The 22278-nt window shown below is 47.3% G+C and overlaps 1 protein-coding gene across 29 annotated transcripts in view; it reads left to right on the top strand.

The window, feature by feature from the left end:
- The window catches only part of PPP6R2 (protein phosphatase 6 regulatory subunit 2), a 101370-nt gene that overhangs the window by 11750 nt on the left and 67342 nt on the right, over nucleotides 1-22278 (top strand). For 28 of the 29 annotated variants that reach the window (XR_004442418.1, XM_033233463.1, XM_033233448.1 and 25 more), the window contains exon 2: nucleotides 14335-14465. The gene's annotated coding sequence lies outside the window, so the exon portion shown is untranslated. Of the gene's footprint in view, nucleotides 1-10036; nucleotides 10266-14334; nucleotides 14466-22278 lie in introns of those variants that run through there. The other variant, XM_033233437.1, reaches the window with a different exon arrangement.

The following is a 22278-nucleotide window of genomic DNA, read 5'->3' as shown; positions in this document are numbered from 1 at the left end:
CCGTCTCCCCTCACTGCAGCCTCCGCCTCCTGGGTTCAAGCGATTTTCCTGCCTCAGCCTCTGAGTAGCTGGGATTACAGGCGCCAGCCACCACACCCAGCTAATGTTTGTATTTTAGTAGAGATACGGTTTCATCCTGTTGGCCAGGCTGGTCTTTTTTTTGTTTGTTTGGGGGGATAGAGTCTTGCTCACTTGCCCAGCCTGGAGTGTGGTGGTGCTATCTCGGCTCACTACAAGCTCCGCCTCCCGGGTTCACGCCGTTCTCCTGCCTCAGCCTCCCAAGTGAGCTGGGACTACAGGCGCCCGCCGCCACGCCCGGCTAATTTTTTGTATTAGTAGAGACGGGGTTTCACTGTGTTAGCCGGGATGGTCTCGATCTCCTGACCTCGTGATCCGCCCGCCTCGGCCTCCCAAAGTTCTGGGATGACAGGCGTGAGCCACTGCACCCGGCCTGTGGAGTGTTTTTTTGTTTTTTTTGTTTTTGTTTTATCATGAAAGAGTGTTAGATTTTGTCAAATGGTTTTTCTGTGTGTATTGAGATGGTCACTTGGTTTTCGTCCTTTATCCACATGTGATATGTTAAATTAATTGATTTTCAGGTGTTAAAGTAACCTTGCATTCTTGGGATTAACTCCCCCATGGTGTGGTGTATAATCCTTCTATATGGTTAGATTTGATTTACTAGTGTTTTGTTGAAGCTTTTTACATCTGCCTTCTTAAGAAAGATTTGTGTGTGACTTTCTTATCTTTTGATGTCTTTGGTTTTGGTATCAGGGTAATACTGGGATCCATAGAATGAGTTGGGAAATTTTTCATTTCTTTTACAGACCAGATTTCTCTCCGGGATCATTTTCCTTCAGCTTGAAGCACTTCCTTCAGGATTTCTCGTAACGTGGGAATGATGAGGACAAATTCCCTCAGCTTTTGTTTGTCTTAAAATGTTTTGATTTATATTTCTGTTTTCAAAGGATATTTTTGCTTGATATAGAATTATAGGTTAACAGCTTTTTTTCCCCTTTCAGCACTGTTTTTTTTTTTTTTTTTTTTTTTTTTTGAGATAGAATCTTGCTCTGTCATGGAGGCTGGAATGCAATGGCACAATCTCGGCTCACTTCTACCTCCACCTCCCGGGTTCAAGCGATTCTGCCTCAGCCTCCTAAATAGCTGGACTACAGGTGCGTGCCACCACGCCCGGCTGATTTTTGTGTTTTTAGTAGAGATGGGGCTTCACTATGTTGGCCAGGACGGTCTTGATCTCTTGACTTCATGATCTGCCTGTCTTGGCCTCCTAAAGTGCTGGGATTATAGGTGTGAGCCACCATGCCTGGCCTTTTTTGTTTTGTTTTGTTTTTTAGGAGAGACAGGGTCTCCTCTGCTACCCAGGTTGAAGTTCAAGTGGTAGGAACACATGATCATAGCTCACTACAATCTTGCACTCTCAGGCATAAGAGACCCTCCTGCCTCAGTTTCCTGAGTAGCTAGGACTCCAGGTACACGCCACCGCACCTGGCTAATTTAAAAAAAGGTTTTTAGGCCAGGCGCGGTGGCTCAAGCCTGTAATCCCAGCACTTTGGGAGGCTGAGACGGGCGGATCACGAGGTCAGGAGATCGAGACCATCCTGGCTAACACGGTGAAACCCCGTCTCTACTAAAAAATACAAAAAACTAGCCGGGCAAGGTGGCGGGCGCCTGTAGTCCCAGCTACTCCGGAGGCTGAGGCAGGAGAATGGCGTAAACCCGGGAGGCGGAGCTTGCAGTGAGCTGAGATCCGGCCACTGCACTCCAGCCCGGGTGACAGAGCAAGACTCCCTCTCAAAAAAAAAAAATAAATAAAAATAAATAAAAAAAGGTTTTTAGAGATGGGGTGTCTCTGTGTTGCCCAGGCTGGTCTTGAACTCCTGGCTTCAAGCAGTCCTCCTGCCTGGGCCTCCCAAAGCGTGGGGATTATAGGTGTGAGCCACCATGCCTGCCCAGGAGATCTCTATTTTAATCCCTGTTTACCAAGGAGCTGCAGAGAAGCTGGCAGTTAGCTACATTGTTAGAACTCACCTGACACCTATTGGGTGTGAGCCAGGGAGCTGACCTGTGCTTCTGCCCACTGTTGCTGCTCGCGCCAGTCTCTCTCAGGTTCGGCACTGTGTGGAGTCTGTCAGCGTCTGTTTTCTCTGCTAGACGTCAGCTTCCTTGGGGCATGACTAAGTTTGTCCCACTGTTAGCTACATTTGTTGCTGAATGAACTGACTGATGCCCAGTGTCCTTTCTCTCAGCTACTATGGACAGTCAAACCTTTAGGAGCTCTTCAGGAATTTGACTGTCACTCATCCCGTTGACTGCTCCACTTCAAAGACTTAATTTCTCTCCTCATGATCCCACCATTTCTAAGCCTATGTAACTCTGCTCTGACCCTTTCTTAGCTCTTTGCTGTGATGTCCTTCCTGGACTAGTTCCGTCCTGGGTGGTGCCTTCCTGTCATCACCCTCAATCTTGGTCATTCCTTTTGGATTTCCTTTGATAACTCCTTTTTTTCTTCATTGACTCAGCCAGAACCTGGTTATCATATGGAGACTGAAAACAGGGGCTTTGCTGTCAGCCAAACCTGGGTTCAAGTTCTAGAACGGGTACTTACTAGCCCATGATGTTGGGCTAGTCATGTAACTATTGAGACCTCTGCTTTTTGCTTGTGAACTGAGGTTGGTGGGAAACTATCTGCTGCATTAGGCTTTGAGCTTTGAGTGTGCGGATGAAGCCAGCTACTGCCACTCTCTTCCTGTGGCTGCTGGAATCCTAAAGGCAGTTTCTAGGCTCTTGGTTCTTCTGTGCGTCTTGTTTGGACTTGAGCTGTGTTCACTGCCCCAGTTTCCTCCCTGCTGCTTTTTGGTGCCGTTTTCTGCTTGTTTGACAATGCTTTTTATCTAGCTTGTCTTCAGCTATTTTTCCTTCAAGAGTCTCAGCCCAGAGTATGCCCTGCCCGTCTGCCCTTGACCCAGTGACTGTTTGTTCTGGTTCGTGTTTTCCCAGGAGTATATTATTGACAACAAATATAACATAGGCACTCTGTTTGTTGTGGTGCGGATAGGTGCAGGCTAGGGTCTTGCTGTGGTTTCCTGCAGTTGATTGTTTTTCTCTCTAGGCCCCTTGGAGGCATCTGGTATTAGCCACTGTCCTAGGGCAGTGATGGCAGTCATGAGTGCTGTCTGTCTTGGAGTCACACTTTTACCTGCAGTGTACATGCAGCAGGCACTTGCCCAAGGTTCCAGAGCTGCTCAGTGATGGAACCTGGACTTTATGCCCGGACCTTTGTGGTCGGGGAGTGCCCTGATGTGGCCAGGGCTGCCTGGCTCAAGAGGTTCTCTGGCTGCTTGGGGGGGTCTGCGTTGGACTCCAGGAAGGGGAGGAGTGGGGGCCAGGGCCCTTAGCACTGGTGATGAGGAAGGTGCATCCTCAGAATGCTGGCCATCTCTGTCCTTAACTGGGAGAGCTGCCATGGTTGCTAGTGGTGAGCAGATGGAGGTTTTCAGTTTTCACTTTAGCCTTCATCCTCTGTAACAGCCAGGAGGATACTCTTCTGAATGCCAGGAGACACTGAGAGCCTGGCGTGGGCCTGACAGCCGTCTGGTGGGGCTGTGTGTTAAAGTCACCTTTCTGCGACTTTGGTGGGAGACCAGCTGGGCCTCCACTGCTGAGAGGAGAATTGCTACCTTGGGAGCTTGAAGACTCTTGGAATGTGCAGCGACATAAGCAGGCTGTTCTCAGCCCGTTGCTGGGTCCTTACTGTGTTCCCGTTGCAGAGCACATGCTCTACGTGGAGGCCTCATCCCATGCGCAGTTACTGGAAGGGCTCAAAGGCAGACAGGGTGCTATGGACTGAATTGTGTCGTGTCCACCCCACATTCCTGTGTTGAAATCCTGACTTCCATTTAGTGGTATTTGGAGGGAGGCCTTTAGGAGATGATTAGGTTCCGTGGGGCTCTCAAGATGGGACGGGCACCCTCCTACAGATACACCAGAGAGCATGCTCTCATGCTCCCTGCTGTGAGGACGCGGTGAGAAGGCAGTGGTCTGCAAGTGGGGAAGACGGGCTTTCTCAGAAACCTCATTGGCCAGCACCTTGACCTTGGATTCTAGGCCCCAGAACTGTGAGAAATAATTGTCTGCTGTGTAAGGTGTTGTGTTCTGGCCACATAAGCATAGGAAGACACCAGGTCAGTGGAGGGAGAGAAGGCGGCTGGCTCTCTGGCAGAGCAGTCATTGCAGACTGGCTCCTCAGCCACTGGTGGCCTGAGGATGTATTTGGCTTGTCCTGCATAGTATCGGCCCACATAGTGTTAAAAAGTTAAATTAATTATAAACGTGAAGATTTGGGATTTACAAAACAATTAGGATTTTTGTCATTTCTTGTAGAAGCAGACGTGTCCTGGTGCCCTGCGTGCTCGCATGGCTGTGGTTGCTGGGGTCGGCCTGTCTCTGCTCCCTTCAGTGGGCACATGCCCGCTTGTGCTGCAGCCTTCACTCTGCGGCTGTCTTTTCAGCCAGCTTCCTTCCTTACGCTTAGTGTCTTGCCTTGTTCTGCAGGCCTTTAAGTTACAATCTGTGCTTTAGAATGTGGCAGGAGAATCAGCAGTCGGGTGACTGGGCACCTCTCCATTGCCACAGTTAAGAAAGGCCTTTACTTCAGAGGTATAATGCTTTAGTATGTTCATCTCTGAGTAGAACAAGCTTCCTTTTTTTCCCTTTCATATTCCTGGTGTCTGGAATTAGCCTAGGCCTGAGTGCTTCCAGTGCTCATGCAAAGCTTTTTCCTAAGGAAGATTCTCCACCTTTTCACTGTGTTTCTTGGCTCTTCTTCTTGAGGGCATATGGTAGAGTCAGGAGCTGGCAACCTGCAGAATGGAGAAGCTAGCTCCACTGTCCACAGCTGCTGCTCATGAGCCTGTCGATCCCTCTCCTGCTTCTGTTCTTGCAGAAGGACCTGGAGCCCTGCTAGAGCTGGGCTCATCTGACCATTCAGCGTGCTCCACGGGAGCCAGACTCAGGGAAGGAACCTGACCATTCAGCTCCACGTGAATTTGTTCCAGGATCCAGTCTCTGCTGTTTCCTCATCAGTTTGGTTCCATTTACTTATTTTACTAGAAAATTTTAAAGGGTGAAGAATAACCAAGACAAGTGTGAAAAAAGAAGAAGAAGGAAGTTGCCATAACAGATTTTCAAACTTTTTTTTTTTTTTTTGAGACAGAGTTTTTGCTCTTGTTGCCCAGGCTGGAGTGCAGTGGCATAATCTCGGCCCACTGCAACCTTTGCCTCCCGGGTTCAGGTGATTCTCCTGCCTAAGCCTCCTGAGTAGCTGGGATTACAGGCATGTGCCATCACGTCTGGCTAATTTTTTTGTATTTTTAGTAGAGACAGGGTTGCACCATGTTAACCAGGCTGATTTCAAACTCCTGACCTCAGGTGATCTGCCCACCTCGGCCTCCCAAACTGCTGGGATTAGAGGCATGAGTCACCGTGCCTGGCCCAGATTTTCAAACTTATTGTGAGGCCAGTGGAATGGATGACCTGGAAAAGGACCCTGTATAAATGGGAACTTGATATATGAGAGAAGTATCATACTTGAAATATGTATTTAAAGCAATATGCCTTTTTTGGGAATATAAGTCGTAAAATAATGAAATTATGGATACTGCAAGTTAGTGATTGTCTCTGAAGAAGGGGATTGCTTGAGTTGCTGGGTTCCTCAGTGTCCTAGAAACATTAAGAAAGAGGCACATACAAACAAATGTTAGTGTTTGTTAAGTCTCATCACATGGAAATTATACCCTTCTCTAGACTTCAATGTATTTAAAAAGTTTTATAATTAAAAATAAAAATATTTAAAACTGAGTTATTTTAATTCTCTAAAAGGTATAAGTAGTCTTGTGAGAGCACTGAGGCGGTACTCAGAAAGTTGACAAAGGTAGATGTAGATGAACTTCAGATAGGAAGATCAGGCACGAGTTTGTCAAATAGAGAAAGTGGGAAGAGGGCATTCCAGTCAGAGGGACTGTGTGTGCAAAGGTGTTAGCTGGGAGAGAGACTCAGCCTATTTAGATGGTGCGTTTTGGTTACAGAGTCAAGTGGGGATGAGGAAGGAGTACCAAAGTTATATTGTGTGGAGGTCCTACATAGTGTGTCGTCGTGTAGAGGCTTACAGGAGAAGTACAGTGTATTCTTTGTTCCCTGTTTGTCTTTTTCTACCTTCTTTTGGATTAAGAATATTTTATGTGTGATGGTATTAGAAGGTGGTGCATAAAAAGAAAAAACATCTTCTGTGATTCCCTTTAGGTCTTTGTATATCTTCCATGTCTCTACTTAATCTTTCCTTTAGGTTTTTGAACATATGAGGTACATTTTTTTTTTTTTTTTTTTTTTTTTTTTGAGGCGGAGTCTCGCTCTGTAGCCTGGACTGGAGTGCAGTGGCCAGATCTCAGCTCACTGCAAGCTCCGCCTCCCGGTTTACGCCATTCTCCTGCCTCAGCCTCCCGAGTAGCTGGGACTACAGGCGCCCGCCACCTCGCCCGGCTAGTTTTTGTATTTTTTTTTTTTTTTTGAGACGGAGTCTGTCTCTGCCGCCCAGGCTGGAGTGCAGTGGCCGGATCTCAGCTCACGGCAAGCTCCGCCTCCCGGGTTCACGCCATTCTCCTGCCTCAGCCTCCCAAGTAGCTGGGACTACAGGCGCCCGCCACCTCGCCCGGCTAGTTTTTGTATTTTTTTTTTTTTTTTTTTGAGGCGGAGTCTCGCTCTGTAGCCTGGACTGGAGTGCAGTGGCCAGATCTCAGCTCACTGCAACCTCCGCCTCCCTGGTTCAAGCGATTCTCCTGCCTCAGCCTCCCAAGTAGCTGGGACTACAGGCGCCCGCCACCTCGCCCGGCTAATTTTTTTGTATTTTTAGTAGAGACGGGGTTTCACCGTGTTAGCCAGGATGGTCTCGATCTCCTGACCTCGTGATCCGCCTGTCTCGGCCTCCCAAAGTGCTGGGATTACAGGCTTGAGCCACCGCGCCCGGCCCATTTTGTTTTTTTTGAGACAGAGTTTTATTGCCCAGGCTGTATTGTAATGGCGCAATCTCAGCTCACTGCAACCTCCGCCTCCCTGGTTCAAGCGATTCTCCTGCCTCAGCGTCCCGAGTAGCTGGGATTACAGGCATGTGCCACCACACCTGACTAATTTTATATTTTTAGTAGAGACAGGGTTTCTCCATGTTGGACAGGCTGGTCTTGAACTCCCGATCTCAGGCAATCCACCTGCCTCGGCCTCCCAAAGTGCTGGGATTGATTACAGGCGTGAGCCACCATGCCCGGCATGAGATAACGTTTATAAGAACTATTTAAATGTCCTTATCAATTCTTTATTTATTATGTTTTTTTTAGAGACAAGGTTCCACTTGCTCTGTCGCTCAGGCTGGATTGCAGTGGTGCGATCCTGGCTCACTGCAGCCTCAAACTCCAGGCCTCAAGTGATTCTCGCACCTTGCTCCTGAATAGCTGGGATTATAGGATGAACCCCTGGACCAGCATTATCTGTTAACTCATCTGTGTCGTTTCTGGGTTGGTTTTGTGTTCTTCTCCTCATTGTGGTTTATGATTTTTCTTTTCCTGCTTCCTTGCATGCCTAGCACTTTTTGATCAGATGCCCAGACATTGTGAATTTTATCTTGTTGGATATGGAGCATTTTTGTGTTCCTGTAAATATTCTTGACCTTTGTTCTGGGATGAGGTTCAATTACTTGCAAACAGTTTGATTCTGATAAGTCTTGCATTTCAGCTTTGTTAGGTGGAACCCGGGTAATTTTTAGTCTGGGGCTAATTTTGCCCCACCACTGAGGCAAACGTCTCCTGAGCATTATGTCCAAAGCCTTGTGAATTACGAGGTTTTCAGCTGTGACTGGCAGGAAGAGGAAGCATCCTCGGCTCTGTGTGAGCTCTGAGGATTGTTCCCTCTCATCTTTTTTTCTTTTTTTGAAATGGAGTCTCGCTCTGTTGCCCAGGCTACAGTGCAGTGGTGCACTCTTAGCTCACTGCAACCTCCGCCTCCCAGGTTCAAGCAATTCTCCTTCCTCAGCCTCCTGAGTAGTTGGGATTACAGGTGCCCGCCACCACGCCCAGCTAAGTTTTGTATTTTTAGTAGAGATGGGGTTTCACCATGTTGTTCAGGCTGGTCTTGAACTCCTGACCTCAGGTCATCTACCCGCCTCGGCCTCCCAAAGTGCTGGGATTACAGGTGTGAGCCACCGCACCCGGCCCTCTTGTCTTCTTGAGTGATGCTTTCCCTGGCTTGAATACCTTCCTTACACACGTGCACTGATCAGTGCTTGGCTGGAGACCGGAGCGGGAGGTGTCCTCTGTAGATCTTCAGCATTTGCTGTGAGCTCTGCCCTCTCTGCTGTTCTGTCTGTGAACTCTAGCTACCTTGGACTGCCTGGACTCCCAGCTTTGAGTTGTCAAGTCAGGAGACTGCCATCCTCCACCTGGTTCTTCTTCCTTGGGCTGTGGCCTGGCTTTTCAGGCTGAGGCTGGACGATTACGGGGCTCCCTTCTGTCATTTGTCTCCCTGTTTTCAGGGACCATTTACTGCCAGTGTCGAGTGTCTTGAAAACCATTTGCTTCCCTGTGTTTTTTTTCTTTTCTTTTCTTTTTTTTAGTTATTGCAGATGGGAAGGTAAATCTGGTCTGTTGGTCCATCTTGACCAGAAGCAAAAGTATTAAAAAACAGAGGTTTTTAGTGAAAGCTTAAGTTTGTGTAGAAATACTCATGGGCACCTAGAAGAATGCTGACCCACTTCCTGGTTGGGATGTGGGATGCCTGGACGGGAGAGCAGAGGTCGGGATGCCTGGACGGGGGAGCAGAGGTCGGGATGCCTGGACGGGGGAGCAGAGGTCGGGATGCCTGGACGGGGGAGCAGAGGTCGGGATGCCTGGACGGGGGAGCAGAGGTCGGGATGCCTGGACGGGGGAGCAGAGGTCGGGATGCTGGACGGGGGAGCAGAGGTCGGGATGCCTGGACGGGGGAGCAGAGGTCGGGATGCCTGGACGGGGGAGCAGAGGTCGGGATGCCTGGACGGGGGAGCAGAGGTCGGGATGCCTGGACGGGGGAGCAGAGGTCGGGATGCCTGGACGGGGGAGCAGAGGTCGGGATGCCTGGACGGGACAGCAGAGGTGGCTTTTTCCTGGGTAGATATCAAAGCGTTTGGTGTATTTAGTGAAGATGGTGGGGACAGGGCTTGGAAGAAGTTTCCCTAGAAAAATCAAGGGCTGTAGAATGAGCTGCTGAGGGAATGATGAGAAGAAAGTGATTGAAGTCTCCACTCCTGAGACAGAATCTTGGCTGGAGGGTACGGGCGAAAGAAGGCTTATAGCCTGCAATAGGAGAGTGTAGGAGGCTGTGATGTTGCCGGGGGAGCAGTGAGCAGAGGATGGGGGGTGGATGCTTAGGATGTATCTGTTAAGGAGTGGGCCTAGAGCTGCCCATCTCTCCTACGCTGTTACAGTTGCCATTCAAGGCACACAGTTAAGTAGAAGACGAAAAAGGGAGGGAAGGACCTTTGCTTCCAGTATTATTGGATGCTCTCACCAGGCTCTCCCATTACAGTCCAATTAAATGCTGGATAAATTACAATAAATATAATTTCTTTTTTTTTTTTTTTTTTTTTTGAGGCGGAGTCTCGCTCTGTCGCCCGGACTGGAGTGCAGTGGCCGGATCTCAGCTCACTGCAAGCTCCGCCTCCCGGGTTTACGCCATTCTCCTGCCTCAGCCTCCGGAGTAGCTGGGACTACAGGCGCCGCCACCTCGCCCGGCTACTTTTTTTTTGTATTTTTTAGTAGAGACGGGGTTTCACCATGTTAGCCAGGATGGTCTCGATCTCCTGACCTCGTGATCCGCCCGTCTCGGCCTCCCAAAGTGCTGGGATTACAGGCTTGAGCCACCGCGCCCGGCCAATAAATATAATTTCTTTATTTTTTAAAATTTTTTGAGACAATGTGGGGTCCAGCCCTACAAGGCCTGTGGGTTTTTCTCTTCATGTGCGGATTTTTCTATGAGAAGAATTTTTCTAATGAGATCATAGAAATAAAGATGCGAAACAAAGAGATAGAAGAAGAGGCAGCTGGGCCTGGGGGACCACTGCCACCAAGACGCAGAGACCAGCAGTGGCCCCGAATGACTGGCTGCGCTGTGATTTGTTGGATACAAGGCAAGGGGGCAGGGTAAGGAGTGTGAGCCATCTCCAATGATAGGTAAGGTCACACGAGTCACGTGTCCACTGGACAAGGGGCTCTTCCCTGTTTGGTAGCCGAGGTGGAGAGAGAGAGAGAACAGCTTGCGTCATTATTTCTTCTATGCATTTCAAAGACTTGAGTGCTTCCACTAATTCTGCTACGGCTCTCTAGAAGGCGGAGCCAGGTGTACAGGGCGGAACATGAAAGCAGACCAGGAGCGTGACCACTGAAGCACAGCATCTCAGGGAGACGGTCAGGCCTGCGGATACCTGCGGGTGGGCCTGACTGATGGCTGGCGCTCCACGAGAGGCGGTGGAGCAGAGTCTTCTCTAACTCCCCCGGGGGGAAAGGGAGACTCCCTTTCCCAGTCTGCTGAGTAACGGGCGCCTTCCCAGGCCCTGGCGCTACCGCTAGACCAAGGAGCCCTCTAGTGGCCCTGTCTGGGCGTCACAGAAGGCTCACACTCGTCTTCTGGTCACTTCTCACCGTGTCCCTTCATTTCCTATCTCTATATGGCCTGAGTTTTCCTAGGTTATAATCGTAGAACAAAGATTATTACAATATTGAAATAGTAATGCTACAAACTAATGATTAATAATATTCATATATAATCATATCTATAATTTATTTCTGGTGTAACTCTTCTTCTATATATTTATTGTACTGGAACAGCTTATGCCCTCGGTCTCTTGCCTCGGTACCTGGGTGGCTTGCCGCCCACAAGACAAGGTCTCACTTTGTCACCCAGGCTGGAGTGCGGTGGTGTGATCATAGCTCACCACAACCATGCGCACCTAGGCTGCAGGGATCCTCCCACTCAGTCCTGAGTAGCTGGGACTGCAGGCGTGCACCGCCATGCCTGGCTAATGCTGGTGCTGTTTAGGGACACAGACAGCCATTCTTCCCCCAGCTCACACTGAGTAGAATTTGTTAAGAAGATGCATGCTACAAAATCATTGACTCAAGATTAGAATAAACAGGCCCAAGGTCAACATTATAAAAACTTTTCCTTATTTTGAAAACTGTGTATAAAGTTTTAGAAAAGTGGGCTGAGAAGCCTATTTTGAGTTATTTAGCTTAGTAATTTTTATCATGAAATGTTAGGTATAAAAAATATTACCTGTTTTAGAAGGTGGTAACTGGGCTACTGGCACCACTTTGAGTATCTTTTTGTTTGATTTTTGTTTTTTGTTTTTTAGAGGTGGGGTCTCACTCTGTTGCCAAGGTGCAGGGCAGTAGTGTGATTGTGGCTCACTGCAGCCTTGTATTTTATTTTTTGAGACAGAGTCTTACTCTGTTGCCCAGTCTGGAGTGGCTCACTGCTACCTCTGCCTCCAGGGTTCAAGCAGTTCTCTTGCCTCAGCTTCCTCAGTATCTGGGATTACAGGCATGCGCCTGGCTAATTTTTTGCGTTTTTAGTAGAGACAGGGTTTCACCAAGTTGGCCAGGCTAGTCTTGAACTCCTGACCTGAAGTGATCGCCCACCTTGGCCTCCCAGAGTACTGGAATTACAGGTGTGAGCCACTGCACCTGGCCTTTCACTGCAGCCTTGAACTCCTGGGCTCAAGCAGTCCTCCCACTCAGCCTCCCAAGTAGCTGGGACCACAGGTGCATGCCACCACACCCAGCTAACTGAAAACTGTTTGTTAAATAGAGACAAGGTCTGAATGTGTTGCCCAAGCTGGTCTTAAACTCCAGAACTTAAGTGATCCTCCTGCCTTGGCTTCCCAAAGTGTTGGGATCACAGATGTGAGCCACCACATTCCGCCTTTTGTTTGATTTTTATATGAAATGTAAAAATATGCAAAAGTAGAGAAAACATAATTAACATCTATGTACTCATCACCCAACTTCAACAGTGACTGACACTTTTTTTTTTTACTTTGAAAGATCTGATTTTATGTTCTGAATCAAAAAGAAGTGTATTCATGTTAAATTTAGAATGTTTAGCTTTCCATTGATCTCTCAAAATGCTTTCCAGATACTAACAGTGCACAGAACTATGCGCCATGTCTTGCTTGTTTGTTTGTTTGTTTTTGAAACGGAGTGTTGCACTGTCGCCAGGGCTAAGAGTGCAGTGGCGCGATCTCGGCTCACTGCAGCCTTCTAGGTTCAAGCAGTTCTCCTGCTTCAGCCTCCCCAGTAGCTGGGATTACAGGTGCCTGCCACCATGCCCAGTTAATTTTTTGTATTTTTAGCAGAGATGGGGTTTCACTGTGTTGGTCAGGCTGGAGTGATCCACCCGCCTCGGCCTCCCAAAGTGCTGGGATTACAGGCGTGAGCCACCACGTCCAACCACACCATGTTTTAAAGAACAAAGTTTGAATGTAGGACCTATTTCTTTTTTTTTTTTTTTGAGATGGAGGAGTCTCACTCTGTTGCCTAGGCTGGAGTGCAGTGGCGCGATCTCGGCTCTCTGCAACCTCCGCCTCCCGAGTTCAAGTGATTCTCCTGCCCTAGCCTCCCGAGTAGCTGGGATTACATGCGCCTGCCACCAAGCCCAGCTAATTTTTTGTATTTTTAGTAGAAACGGGGTTTCACTATGTTGGCCAGGCTGGTCTCGAATGCCTGATCTCGTCGTGATCCACTCACCTCAGCCTCCCAAAGTGCTGGGATTACAGGTATGAGCCACCACATCCAGCCACACCACGTTTTAAAGAAAAAAGTTTAAATGTAGGACCTATTTCTTCTTTTTCTTTTCTTTCTGTCTTTTTTTTTTTTCTTTGAGATGGAGTCTCACTCTTGCCCAGGCTGGAGTGCAGTGGTGCGATCTCGGCTCACTGTAACCTCCGCCTCCTGGGTTCAAGTGATTCTCCTGCCTCAGCCCCCTGAGTAGCTGGGATTACAGGCGCCTGCCATTTAGCCTAGCTAGTTTTTGTATTTTTAGTAGAGACAGGGTTTTACTGTGTTGGCCAGGCTGGTCTTGAACTCCTGACCTCATGTTCCACCTGCCTCGGCCTCCCAAAATGCTGGGATTACAGGCGTGAGCCACTGCGCCCAGCCACAAATGTAGGACCTATTTCTAAGAAATCCTTTTTAAAGGTCAGGGTATTGGCAATCCTGATTTTAAAGTATTTTTAATAATCATTGGAAATTTAAGTGATGGTGGGTTCAAGAGCTAAAAATCAGACCTTTTAAAACAGAAATTTTATTTTCTGAAGGACTTCATACCTGACAACACCAATTAAACATAATACTCCACCCATCCCACAAATTATTAAATACATTATTTCACCTGGGACTAGGATAATTATAAAATGGAATTTTAAAGTTATAATATAGCCAGGGACAGTGGTTTGTGCTTGTAATTCCTGCTACTCAGCAAGCTGAGACAGGAGGATCACTTGAAGGCTGTAATGTGCTGTGTGAACTGGGTGTCCGCACTAAGTTCGGCATCCATTTGGTGACCTCCCAGAAAAGGAAGACTGCCAGGTTGCCTAAGGAGGCGTGAACCAGCTCATGTTGGAAATGGAGCACATCAGAAACTACCATGCTGATTAGTAGTGGGACTGGAACTGTGAATAGCTACTGCTTTCCACCCTGGGCAACATAGTGAGACCCCATCTCTGAAAAAAAAAAAACAAAATCTACCTTAATATATCATTTAAGTGTCATGTTTGTTAGTTGAATTATGAAATCAAAGACAACATTTATATTCAAGGGACAGATGATAAATGTTCTTCCATTGCTCTGTTTTTTAAATGTTGTAATTATTATTATTTTTTGAGATGGGGTCAGTCTCTGGTCACGGAGGCTGGAGTGCAGTGGCATAATCTCAGTTCACTGCAACCTCTGCCTCCCAGGCTCAAGTGATCTACCTCAGCCTCCCGAGTAGCTGGGACTACAGGCGTGCACCACCACACCCGGCTAATTTTTGTATTTTTTGGTAGAAATGGGGTTTTTCCATGTCACCCAAGCTAGTCTTGAACTCTTGGACTCAAGTGATCTGCCGCCTTGGCCTCCCATAGTATTGGGATTTTAGGTGTGAGCCACAGTGCCCTGCCTCCTTTTTCTGTTGTCTACCATTTTGATAAGTTAACTTTACCAAGGAAGAACTTAAAATAAGATTTTTCCTCTTATTTTTCAGGTAAAGAGATTATAAATCTTCCACTGAATGAAAAAAATTTTCTTAAAGCTGCATATACTCCAAGAAAAAAACCACAAATGTTTTTCTATTTTGCCTGAATACATGATTTAAACAAGAGATTTCCATAGAAGGTAAGCTAAGTTTCTTTTTCAATTTGATTCTGTTTTATTGTGTAATTTATACAAAAGGTCTATATAGGTGGAAGTTCGAAGATGGGTCACAGCAAAAAATGTAGTTTAGAAGATGTGCTGGCCGGGCATGGTGGCTCACACCTGTAATCCCAGCACTTTAGGAGGCTGAGGCGGGCGGATCACGAGATCAGGAGTCCAAGACCAGCCTGACCAACATGGTGAAACCCCATCTCTACTAAAAATACAAAAATTAGCTGGGCGTGTTGGTGTGTACCTGTAATCCCACCTACTCAGGAGGCTGAGGCAGGAGAATCGCTTGAACCCGGGAGGTGGAGGTTGCAGTAAGCCAAGATCGTGTCACCGCACTCTAGCCTAGGCGACAGAGCGAGACTCTGTTTGAAAAAAAAGAAAAAAAAATAGAAGGTGTATTCATGGTCTCTTGTCTTTTGGTGGTTTTTGATCCTCCTGTGTCTGGTTTTGAGATGCTCTGTGTGTTTTTGAGCAAGTTACTTGGTCTTTCCAAGCCCAAGTTTAATTCCTTTTTTTTTTTTTTTTTTTTTTTGAGACGGAGTCTCGCTCTGTTGCCCGGGCTGGAATGCAGTGATCTCGGCTCACTGCAACCTCCGCCTCCCAGGATCAAGCAATTCTTCTCCCTCAGCCTCCCAAGTAGCTGGGACTACAGGCGCGTACCACCACACCCGGCTAATTTTTGTAATTTTAGTAGAGATGGAGTTTCACCATATTGCCCAGGGTGATCTCAAACTCCTGACCTTGCAATCCGCCCTCCTTGGCCTCCCAAAGTGCTAGGATTACAGGTGTGAGCCACTGCGCCCGGCCCAAAGTTTAATTCTGACAAAATGGGAACAGTTTTGCACATATGTAATGAGGTATGTATGCTGTCTCATTTGTGGGGAACATGTGAGATATAGCATATACATGGTCACGGTTGCTATTCAAGCCACACAGTTATGTAGAAAATGAAAAAGGGAGGGAAGGACCCCTGCTTCCAGCCGTATTAGATTCTCTTACGAGGCTTCTCCATTGCAGTTCAGTTAGATGCTGGATAAATTAGAATAAATATAATTTCTTTCTTTTTTTTTTTTTTTTGAGATGGAGTCTCGCTCTGTCACCCAGGCTGGAGTGCAGTGGCCGGATCTCAGCTCACTACAAGCTCTGCCTCCCGGGTTTACGCCATTCTCCTGCCTCAACCTCCCGAGTAGCTGGGACTACAGGCGCCCGCCACCTCGCCTGGCTAGTTTTTTGTATTTTTTAGCAGAGACGGGGTTTCACCGTGTAAATATAATTTCTTTATTTTATATTTTTTTGTCACCCAGGCTGGAGTGCAGTGGTGTGATTGTAGCTCACCACAGCCATGTACACCCAGGCTGAAAGGACCCTCCCACTTAAGCCTCCTGAGTAGCTGGGACTATAGGAATGCACCACCATGGCTAATTTTTATATATATATTTGGTGTGTGTGAGATGGAGTCTAGTTCTGTTGCCCATGCTGGAGTGCAGTGGCACGACCTTGACTCACTGCACCTTCCGCCTCCCGGGTTCAAGTGATTCTCCTGCGTCAGCCTCCCAAGTCAGCTGGGATTACAGGCACCAGCCACCATGACCTGCTAATTTTTGTGTTTTTAGTAGTGGCGGGGTTTCACCACATTGGTCAGGCTGGTCTTGAATTCCTGACCTCAAGCAATCCAGCCGCCTCAGCCTCCCAAAGTGCTGGGATTATAGGCGTGAGCCACCGCACCCGGCCCACCACGGCTAATTAAAAAAACTTTTTTAGAGATGGGGTCTCATTGTGTTGTCCAGACTGGCCTTGAACTCCTGGGCCGAAGTGATCCTCCTGCCTTGGCCTCCCAAAGTGCTGAGATTATAGGTGTGAGTTACCGTGCTCGGCCAAATACAATTTCTGTGAACACTTTGGTGCATTAAAAATTAAGATAACTCAGCTGGGCGGATGGATGGCTTGAGTCTGAAAGGTGGAGGTTGCAGCGAGACAAGATCGTGCCACTGCCCTCCAGCCTGGGTGACAGAGCCAGACCCGGTCTCAAAAAAAAAAAAAACCACCAAAATTCAATATATGGATTAAACAGATTAAACATAGATGAAGATGGAATTAGTAAAGTGAAACATAGTGGAAGACATTATCCAAAGTGCAGCCCTGAGAGATCAGTGATGGTAGTAAATACATAGTTGGAATTCTTGAATGAAAAATTCGGGAATACTGAAGAGAGGTATTATTCAAAGTATTAATAACTTTGAACTTTCAGAAACTAATAAAAGACATAAATTCATAGGTTTAGGAATCACAGTATGTTCCAATCAGTATTTTTAGAAAAAAACCCAGCCGGGTGTGGTGGCTCAGGCCTGTAATCCCAGCTCTCAGGGAGGCAGAGGCGGGAAGATAGCTTGAGCCCAGGAGTTCGAGACCTGCCTGGGTAATATAGCGAGACCCCCGTTCTCCACAAAAAGGAAAAAAAAAAAAAAAAAAGACAAAAAAAAAAGTAAGCGCAAAAAACAGATTACCTAAAATGGAACATTAGCTAGGTTGACAACAGATGTCTCATCAGCATGAATGGAAGCCAGTAAAGAGTAGAATAATTCCTCAAAGTGACAAGAGCATATAAGTTTCATTATAGAATCGTGTTATCAAATACATTTTTTTTTTTTTTTTTTTTTTTTTGAGACGGAGTCTGGCTCTCTCGCCCAGGCTGGAGTGCAGTGGCCAGATCTCAGCTCACTGCAAGCTCCGCCTCCCGGGTTCACGCCATTCTCCTGCCTCCGCCTCCCAAGTAGCTGGGACTACAGGCGCCCGCCTTGTAGTTTTTTGTATTCTTTAGTAGAGACGGGGTTTCACTGTATTAGCCAGGATGGTCTCGATCTCCTGACCTTGTGATCCACCCGTCTCGGCCTCCCAAAGTGCTGGGATTACAGGCTTGAGCCACCGCGCCCGGCCATCAAATACATTTTGTAAGAAAAATGGCAATGTTTTATGTTTTTGAGAATGTTAGGCTAGGTTATTTAGACTACCTTCTATTCCCCCACCCCCACCCCAGAAAAACAACCACAATTGTTAGATTAAAAAAAAAATAAAAGAACTGACAAAAAAGTAAGGAACTTTTCCATCAAAATCTGACTGAAAATAACGTAGGAAGATAATTTAAACACCTTCAAACCCCGTAGAATGGAGTCTGCTTTTGCCCTGAGGGCGTTTGCTGATGTAGACAAAGTGGGGCTTTGATTTTAGAGGATTTGTAGGGTGAAAAGAACAGTAGTTAAGCTGGACTTCTCTCAAGGTAAATAGCCTAAAGGAGACCCTCCCCACACTGATGGAACTCTGAAGGGCTGTATCCTCAAGGTGTGAGGGCAGACTGGAGACACATGTGCCTCACACCATTCCTTGTCCCCGCCTGGTTGTCTTTTTACTAAATGTAGCATAAAAAAGATGAAAAGGGAAAAAAACTGTGTCTGAGAATTGTGGCTATATATTGGCCTTTGTGAGGATTTTTAGCCCAGGTTACATTGCCTGGTAGTTAAGGGAAATCAGGCATGAATTTAATTCAAGGTGTTTCTAGCTTGTCATCTGACAGAAACAGAGAGAAAACCTCACTGGAAGAAGTTACCTGCGTCCTAAGATACAAAGAATCCCTGCAGATTTTTTTTTTTTTTTTTTTTTTTTTTTTTTGAGATGGAGTCTTACTACAATGTAACCCAGGCTGGAGTGCAATGGCACAATCTCGGTTCACTGCAACCTCTGCCTCCCGGGTTGAAGTGATTCTCCTACTTCAGCCTCCCAAGTAGCTGAGACTATAGGCGTGTGTCTGTCTAATTTTTGTATTTTTAATAAGGACGGGATTTCTTTTTTTTTTTTTTTTTTTTTTTTTTGAGGCGGAGTCTCGCTCTGTCGCCCGGACTGGAGTGCAGTGGCCGGATCTCAGCTCACTGCAAGCTCCGCCTCCCGGGTTTACGCCATTCTCCTGCCTCAGCCTCCCGAGTAGCTGGGACTACAGGCGCCCGCCACCTCGCCCGGCTCGTTTTTTTGTATTTTTTAGTAGAGACGGGGTTTCACCGTGTTAGCCAGGATGGTCTCGATCTCCTGACCTCGTGATCCGCCCGTCTCGGCCTCCCAAATTGCTGGGATTACAGGCTTGAGCCACCGCGCCCGGCCAAGGACGGGATTTCACTGTGTTGGCCAGGCTGGTCTTGAACTCCTGACCTCAGGTGATCCGCCCGCAGTTATTTTTTAAGGACAGTGATTAATAGTACACAGACAAAAATGACTAAGCACACAAGGAAATAAGCCACCCTGAGTTAAACCAGTACAGTTCAGGCGTGGTGGCTCATGCCTGTAATTCCAGCGGACTGGGAGGCTGAGGCAGGAGGATGGCTTGAGTCCATGAGTTGGAGGCTGCAGTGAGCTGTGATTGCACCGCTGCACTCCAGCCTGGGTGACAAAGTGAAACCTTGTCTCAGAAAAACCCCCAGAAAACCAAAACAGAAAAACCAGTAGAAACGCTTTCTCAAAGACTTTAGGTATTGGAATTGTTAGAGACAGACCATTAAAAAAGTGTGCTTTTTGTGTGTGCATGAGAAGATCTTACTCTGTCACCTAGGCTGGAGTTGGAGTACAGTGGTGTGATCTTGGCTCACTGCAACCTCTGCCTCCTGGGCTCAAGTGATCCTTCTGTCTCAGCCTTCCGAGTGGCTGGGACTACAGGCACACACCACCACACCTGGCTAGTTCTTTGTATTTTTTGTAAAAATTGATTTTTGCCATGTGACCCAGGCTGGTCTCGAATTCCTGGCTTCAAGCCATCTGCCCACCTTGGCCTCCTAAAGTGCGGGAATTACAGGTGTGATCCAGCACGCTGGCTGAGTGTGCTGCTTATTTTTATTTTATTTTTTGAGATGGAATGTTGCTCTGTTGCCCAGTCTGGAGTTCACTGGCACGATCTCGGCTCACTGCAAGCTCCGCCTCCTGGGTTCACGCCATCTTCCTGCCTCAGCTTCCTGAGTAGCTGGGACTACAGGCGCCCGCCACCTCGCCCAGCTGATTTTGTGTATTTTTAGTAGAGATGGGGTTTCACTGTGTTAGCCAGGTTGGTCTCGATCTCGTGACCTCGTGATTTGGCTGCCTCAGCCTCCCAAAGTGCTGGGATTACAGGTGTGAGCCACTGCGCCTGGCCTATTTTTAAAGAAATAAATATTTAACAACATAAAAATATTTGTAGGAAACAATAAAAGGTGATCTAGAATATTTGAAAAAGGAGCAAATAGAACGTCTAGAAATAAAGAATAAAACATCCAATATCACGAATTCAGGCCAGGTGTGGTTGCTCATGCCTGTAATCCCAGTACTTTGGGAGGTAGAGGCAGGGAGATCAGTTGAGCCCAGAAGTTCAAGACCAGCCTGGGAAACATGGTGAAAACCTGTCTCTACAAAGAATTTTAAAAATTAGCCAGCTGTGGTGGTGCACATCTGTAGTCCCAGCTGCTTGAAAGGCTGAGGTGAGAGGATCACTAGAGCCCAGGAGGCCAAGCCATTAATGTGCAAGTGCACTCCTGCCTGGGTAACAGAACGAGACCCTCTCTCAATAATAATAATAATTCAAGGCCGGGCGCGGTGGCTCAAGCCTGTAATCCCAGCACTTTGGGAGGCCAAGACGGGCGGATCACGAGGTCAGGAGATCGAGACCATCCTGGCTAACACAGTGAAACCCCGTCTCTACTAAAAAATACAAAAAACTAGCCGGGCGTGGTGGCGGGCGCCTGTAGTCCCAGCTACTCAGGAGGCTGAGGCAGGAGAATGGCGTAAACCCGGGAGGCGGAGCTTGCAGTGAGCTGAGATCCGGCCAGTGCACTCCAGCCTGGGCGACAGAGCGAGACTCCATCTCAAAAAAAAAAAAAAAAAAAAAAAAAATAATAATAATAATAATAATAATAATAATAATTCAGTGTGTAGGGGTTTAATAAAAAAATATATACAGTGAAGTGAAAATCACTGAACCAGAAAACAGGTCAGGAGGAATTACCCAGAATGAAGCACAGAGAAAATGATGGGATACATAGACTAGAACATGGGACATCGAGGGGGAGTGTCTAATGAATGTTTACTTAATGTTCTGTAAAGAGAAATGAGAGAACGAGGCAGATTTACTATTAGGAAAGATAAAGACTAAAATTTCTTTTTTTTTCTTTTTTTTTTTTTTTTGAGACAGAGTAGCTGGGACTACAGGCGCCTGCCACGTCGCCCGGCTAGTTTTTTGTATTTTTTTTTAGTAGAGACAGGGTTTCACCATGTTAGCCAAGATGGTCTCGACCTCGTGATCCACCCGTCTCGGCCTCCCAAAGTGCTGGGATTACAGGCTTGAGCCACCGCGCCCGGCTAAAGACTAAAATTTCTCAGAATCAGTGAAATCTACAGATTTAGGTCAGGCGGGAGGATCACAAGGTCAGGAGTTCAAGACCAGCCTGGCCAGCATGGCGAAACTCCATCTCTACTAAAAATACAAAAATTAGCTGGGCATGGTGGCGCATGCCTGTAATCCCAGCTACTCGGGAGGCTGAGGCAGGAGAATCACGTGACCCTGGGAGGCGGAGCTTGCAGTGAGCTGAGCTTGCACCACTGCACTCTAGTCTGGGCGAGTGTCTCAAAAGAGGTCTACAGATTTGAAAAGACAAATGAATGGTAAGCAGGATAAATAAAAAGAAAATTTATAGTTAGCCAAAGGAGAGTAAAACTATAAAGCACCAAAGACAGAGGGATCTTAAAATAAACTAATAAGACAGATTGGCCGGGCGCGGTGGCTCAAGCCTGTAATCCCAGCACTTTGGGAGGCCGAGACGGGCGGATCACGAGGTCAGGAGATCGAGACCATCCTGGCTAACACGGTGAAACCCCGTCTCTACTAAAAATACGAAAAAAAAACTAGCCGGGCGAGGTGGCGGGCGCCTGTAGTCCCAGCTGCTCGGGAGGCTGAGGCAGGAGAATGGCGTAAATCCGGGAGGCGGAGCTTGCAGTGAGCTGAGATCCGGCCACTGCACTCCAGCCGGGGGCGACAGAGCGAGACTCCGCCTCAAAAAAAAAAAAAAAAAAAAAGACAGATCAACTTTATCTGAGCAGCAGTAAGAATGATGGCTGACTTCTTAAGTGCCACAATGGAAACCAGAACCAGTGGAGTAATATTTTCATTGTGCTGAAAGTAAAATATTCCTGACTTCTAACTTTATATCAGGAAAAATTATCTTTCAAAAAAATTATCTGCTGTGGGCTGGGCGTGGTGGGTCACGCCTGTAATCCCAGCACTTTGGGAGGCCGAGGCAGGTGGATCACCTGAGGTCGGGAGTTCAAGACCAGCCTGACCAATATGGAGAAACCCCATCTCTACTAAAAATACAAAATTAGCCGGGCGTGGTGGTGCATGCCTGTAATCCCAGCTACTTGGGAGGCTGAGGCAGGAGAATTGCTTGAACCTGGGAGGTAGAAGTTATGTTGAGCTGAGACTGGCGCCATTGCACTCCAGCCTGGGCAACAAGAGCAAAACTCTGTCTCCAAAAAAAAAAAAATTATCTGCTGTAGTTGAATGTTTGTGTTCCTCCAGAATTCATATTGAAACTTAATCCCCAATGCAATCAGTAGTCTTAAGAGGTGGGGCCTACCAGCCTGAGCAACATGGTGAAACTCTATCTCTCTAAAGAAAAAAAATTAGCTGGGCATGGTGGGGCCTGCCTGTACACCCACCTACTTGGGTGGCTGAGGCAGGAGGATCACTTGAACCCAGGAGATTGAGACTGCAGTGAACCAT

Source organism: Trachypithecus francoisi, unplaced genomic scaffold (assembly GCF_009764315.1).
Source record: "Trachypithecus francoisi isolate TF-2019V2 unplaced genomic scaffold, Tfra_2.0 Lachesis_group14, whole genome shotgun sequence".
Taxonomy (NCBI): Eukaryota; Metazoa; Chordata; class Mammalia; order Primates; family Cercopithecidae; genus Trachypithecus; species Trachypithecus francoisi.
This window is presented reverse-complemented; position numbering and strand designations above follow the sequence as displayed.